Genomic DNA, 6,000 nt, shown 5'->3' on the forward strand with positions numbered 1-6,000 from the left:
GTTGGGCGGAAATGTTGCCCCTCGTTGGGCGGAAGTGTTGCCCCTCGTTGGGCGGAAGTGTTGCCCCTCGTTGAGCGGAAGCGAAAGCAACAATGCTATACATCTGATGAATCCCAAATACAAGAACATAAGGGGGCAGGGGACATATTCGAATGAAGGCCCCGGTCAAATTTTTTAAATAACTCAGACATGGTGTTTTGAAGGTACTGATAACTTCTGATATTTCTCTGTCATTGTAATTCTTTCTTGTTTGTATGTAGGAAATGAGATATATTTTTGAGTTTTTACCCGAAACTAAGCATTTTGGTAGCTTTGTATGTATTTCTGACTCTCCGAATGGAGGTGAAAAAGTTAAAAATCAAGCTTTGACAGTTGGCGCCAAACAAGTAAGAAATTTCAGATAAATTTTGTGAAAAATCTAAACGTATGACAGACACTTTATTTGTAATTTCTGAAAATGCCATAGCTTGCACTGCGTGTTACTGATATTTTTAAAGGAATCGGGCGGATTCTGGAGTATGCTGCACCTTCATGAAGATTGCCTATATTGGTATATTTTAGGTGTGATTTTGGCTGGGTGGGGGTAAATATAAATTGCTGTCAGTCATTTTTTGAAGGAGCAATGCATGCAAACTATTATTTTCTTCAATGTATGTCATATATCATTGAATAATGCTGTGCAACTGGTTATCTGCCTGTGAAACAGATTTTGAAATATTTGGAATTGTGTTTCTGGTCACACTGAAATACAAAATTTTTCATTTTTAGGTCCCCTGCCCCCTTAACAGATACAGATAAATACCGATTGATTCTATTGATTTGTAATATGTACTACCAAATATTAAGCGTTATTCCTATGTATTGGTTGTTGTTTTTTTTGCTATAGTAGATTAGAGAATAATTGATTTACTCTCGACATAAGATAGAGTAAAAGTAATCATCTCATAAAAAGATTGAATTGGTATGAAAACATCCGTTATATAATGCGGAAATATACCGTTAATTTCAGACTGCTATTTACAAATGTTTGTTGATTTTCTAATGATTTACGGATGACCCAAAGGCGGAGTTTCTCATGCGAATAGAAATTGTACTTCCAATTTAGCCACAATGAGGTTGTAGATTTATGGCTTATGAAACTCTTTTTGGTTGTCTGGACACCAAAATAAGCACGGAGATCGATATGAAACATATTTAGTTAACGATATGTAGCTTTTTCCTTTTTCATGAAATTTATTTAATGTAGCTTTAAATTGTCATGTCGCAAATTAAAGGAAAAAAACTATTAACAGTGATTTATGAGTAACATGCATATATTGTCACAATCGTACTGTAATGTTTGGTTTAGTTCGGCTATTGCTGAAAAAGTGACGCTTCACATGCAGCGGTATAAAAATGATTTTAAAATTTTTCATACGATTTAAAAATATAGGGCGTATTACATAATTAATGTTTCTGAAATTTTTAAAAAAATCACATTTCATGGTAAAAGCTATTTTAAATAAAATTAATTTTAAATTTCACAAAATGTTCACCTCATAATAACCCAATTGGTTGTTCAGGGTTGTCTCCCTTTAAAAATTTTATATGAAAATATATGTTAAAATGCTGCTGTCTGCTTTTCAAAAAAAAAGAGCATTGATTTGTTAATGTCTCTCACTGCTGATAAGGAAATCATGTGGAATTAATCACTTGAAGAAGAAAATTACGTATTTACATGTTAGTTATCAAGTTAAGCCTGATAGGTAGACCCGTCACAGAGATAGAACCAACATTTGTTAAAATGGGCGGAATTTGTTGTTGTTGTTGCTGCTGCTGCTGTTCAGTGTTATATGAAATGTTATATTCATAAAAAAGTTCCTGAAATAACAGAATTGCCAAGCTTGAGGACCAAGCATAAAAACTGAATTGTAACTGGAATAAATTGAGTTGAACTCCATTTCAGGGTTGCTATTATTTGTTGTTATATATTAAGTAGTTATCGGTATTATGCGATTAACTAGGTCAAATTCTATTCATATTGAATCTTTATTTAAGTTTCGTTTCAAATGCAAACATACTTTTAACGGTTATGAACATAGATACGTTAAATATCTTCATGATTGGCATTGTAAATCTTATGATATTACTCTAGGTAGAAGCAATATGCTACTTAGTATTAACATGAACTAACAAAAAAGAAGAAACTTCATGAGTTTTTTTTTACACAAATAGGATAAACATTCCAAATGTTTTATTATTTATTCTCTTTCTCTCTGTCTCTCACAAATAGCTGGGTAACTTCTTTCGCAAGGTACATCCACCCAACTGAACCATTGAGTGAGACCAATCTTCATTTCCTCCTACATTATTTGGTTCATCGCCTTTCCAGTCTGTATATTGTACAATTCTGTCTGTACCTGATAACTTCCACACTCCTTCTTTTTCGACGTCAGTAATTCCAATCCAGTATGTTTTTATATCTGAAATTGATTTATATCTGACTAAAGTTTTAAAATTGAAAAGAAACAACGGTACTTCTGTTGGCAGAAACACCTTTACAGATATTTAACTCATTTGATATGAATGTAAATACCCATCATCATAACAATGCAAATAAAGTTCTCGAATTCGATTAGCTGAACAGTTTGTATACGATGTCATATCTACCGTGAAGAACTGAAATGCGCACAAAAATATTAATTTCTACATCGTAGACGGTTAACTAAGAGTGTGCATAAATCATAATATATCAGTTTTGTATTGTTAAATGATTTAGTTTAGTGTTGACTAAGCTTTATAAATTGGGAATATTGTAAGTAGCTTATATGAATTAAAGATTTTGATTATGTAAACATTCAAACTTGCTCAATTGTCTGACACCTCTTTATGCATATTTTATGTATGCATGTTCCGCTTTTCATTTAATAGAGGAATACAAGTGGTGAGAATAACGTAAAAATATGAATACATTTTAAATATTTCTTATCATAATCTAGATAAAACTTCATACCATGATTGTCCATATAAGATTTCAGAAACTCATTTTCTTTTTTTGTTTCCAAACGAACTACATGTGCATTCAGTTGTCTACATTCGTCCTGAAATTTCATTTTTGAAATTTTGATTTTGAAATGTAGAGAATCATTTTAAGTTATTGTATAAAAAGGAGTAAAAGGTCATATGTCTGTACAAAATGTTAGAGGAAAAGAGAAATTCTTGAACGGGATGAAAAAAAAGAAACACAAAGATACAAGCTATTACAGGTAACACAATCTTAGTTTTAATTAATTAACTGTTTCAACAGTATCATGTCATTATAATGTTCAATCTAATAATTATTGTTTAGTTTTCAGTGCCTGTTTCAGAATTATTGTAAAATGTAAGGTTCAAGTTTGATATAGGTACAAATGGTTAACAAAATAATTTAATGATAACAATTGTCATTTCTTGTGTAAACTTGTGTTATTTCCAAAAATAAGGATTTATCAAACAGACTATTGACCGAATACCTGAAACCCTTATTGCATAATTGTTATTAATGTTGGCAATTATTTCTTTAAATATCATGAATAAAACAATGTTTAACCCGGAATTGAAAAAATCCATTTTATAATATTGCTATGCCATTCTGAATTGAAATTTTCGCATTCCTTTGTTTGGAAAAAATCAGATCTTTCAAAACAACTTCGATTTTTTTTTCAAAATGAATTGCTTATAGTTATCTTACTTCTTTATACTACATGAACCTATCGTTTGCAGACTGTTATAATAAAGTATTTCTCTCTTGAATTGAACCATTATAATGGATAAAAATTACCTCTGCTGATTTGAAACCAATTTTTTTTGAGATCACAAAGTAACAGGAATCTCTATATTTGAACCAGTCGTCATCACACTTTGTAACATTTCCTGAAACAATAACGATCTTGTAGTAAAATGCAGGAAATGCTGTAATAATAATTCTCATATTTTCAAATTATAAAATGTACAACATATTTAGAGATATGTCTGCTACAAATTACAAGTATACTTAAACAGTCTAGTAAAATGTCCTGCTAAAATATGCCTATAAGCAGTACATATTTATCACATGACTTTATTAACTTAACAGACGATTGCAAATCAAAACATAATATTATGTTAATTTCCTAGATAGTGTGTTTAATTTTTTGTAAGTGCTTATCTCCAAAGACGTTCTGTTATGGACTGTAATTGAACCAATACTATTTACTTATATTTTTGTACACTGTGATAAGACTGTATAACATGATGTAGATTAATTCATGTCTTGACTGCAAAATGTCATATATACCATTTAAAACAACTGTGAGAGTTTAATGTACTATTCGAGATATAAGTATCATATTTTATTCAAGAATATCATAATACGTGTATTCCTTTATAATACAAAATAAAAATTACACTCATCCGTTCATGCAAATAACTCAATTACTTATTTACTAATTTGTTTGCAAATTATCTCAATATTATTAATTAATGTATTTTCAAAATTTCAATGTAGAATAATCCTTACCACTTTCCTGTTCATTAATGGCATTCACTTTTGACAAGATATTGTTTAACATTTTCTTAACTTCATCAAAGTGAGATACCACGTCCACTTTTGTATCCGAATTGTCTGAATCGTATAATACAAATCGGCAGTTTACCATTGTAGACACACAATATAGCGATGCTAATATGAAAAATATTTTCATAGCCATTTTATCGTAAAATGCTAATAGAACTTTTGAAAGAAATTTTCGAAGACTTCACGTCTGAGAAAGATAAAACTTACAACTTGCTAACCGTCGTAATAATTTTAACTAATTAAAGCTCAACATTTGGCTTAAAAGCATACCTATTGTGCATATAATCATATATTTTCCTTATGAAACTCTGATAACATTTACTCTTTCAAATGGGCGTTTTCAGCTTCTAAATACCGGATACTTAAGTCAACAATAGAAAAGTTAAAACAGTGATGTAGTAAACAAGTAAAACAACAGATGAATTTCAAGCAATTGGTTTTCGTGTAGTATCCCCACATTTCATAATGAATAATACAAAGCTATCTTGCTTTTGAGGAATGCCATTTTTTTTCTTTGATACTTGAACATTTTTATCTGTAGAGACGCATGATGTCTGGTTTGAGCCAGTTATAATAATAATAAAGAGATTAAAAATGATAATAACAATTAGAATCTCGTCGTATTGACATAAGAACAATTCAATTAGAGGAATAAATGAACACCCGTAATTAGGCCATTGCAAATATAAACGCATATATCGTCATCATGGAATTTTATCACTTAATTAGTCTTTCATTAATTTATACAAAAGTTTAAACAATCATGTCGCAAATCAAAGTTCGAAAACAATAAACAGTGATTTATGATTAACATTCATATGTTGTTACAATCGTACTGTAATTTTTGGTTTTGTTCGGCTATTGCTGAAAAATCTATGCTTCACATGCAGCGGTATAAATCTGAATTGAACATTTGTCATACAATTAACATACAAATGTATATGACAATCTTTATATAATTATACTGAAATGTTAAAAAGTTCAAACCATTGCATGGCTAAAAAACCTATTTTAATAAATATTTAATAATTTAAGTTTCACCACTGTTCACCCCAGGTAATGATAACCAATGCATTGGCTCAGTCACGATTGTCTCTATTTTGATACACTTGGCGTAAAAATTAACCAAACAAACACATTTTTGTAGTTACTATTTTATATGAAATATAATATCTATGAAGCGGTTCCTGAAAGTAGAAAATGGCGTAATTTTAAGCTCGAGGACCACGCTTAAAAGCTGTATTGTAACTGGTATAAATTGAGTCGTACTCCATTTCATGTTTGTTACCTTTTGCTGTTACAAATACAATAGTTACCGACATTATGCGATTAACTAAGTCAAATTGCATTCGTATTGAGAATCTTTATTTAATTTCCGGTTCAAATACATACTTTCACTGTTAGAACTACCAGTCTATACAAACAAT

The 6,000-nt window shown here is 30.2% G+C and overlaps 1 long non-coding RNA gene across 1 annotated transcript; it reads right to left on the reverse strand.

Moving 5' to 3' along the window:
* Window positions 1-2,031: 2,031 nt before the first annotated feature.
* On the reverse strand, window positions 2,032-3,890 carry LOC132752252 (uncharacterized). Its single transcript, XR_009628788.1, has 3 exons — window positions 3,800-3,890; window positions 2,993-3,080; window positions 2,032-2,462 (listed from the first exon to the last, which is right to left on the reverse strand). It is a non-coding gene; the product is annotated as an uncharacterized LOC132752252 (long non-coding RNA).
* Between the last annotated feature and the right edge of the window lie 2,110 nt (window positions 3,891-6,000).

This window comes from Ruditapes philippinarum, unplaced genomic scaffold (assembly GCF_026571515.1).
Source record: "Ruditapes philippinarum isolate M1 unplaced genomic scaffold, ASM2657151v2 ctg629_1_1_1_1, whole genome shotgun sequence".
NCBI lineage: Eukaryota > Metazoa > Mollusca > Bivalvia > Venerida > Veneridae > Ruditapes > Ruditapes philippinarum.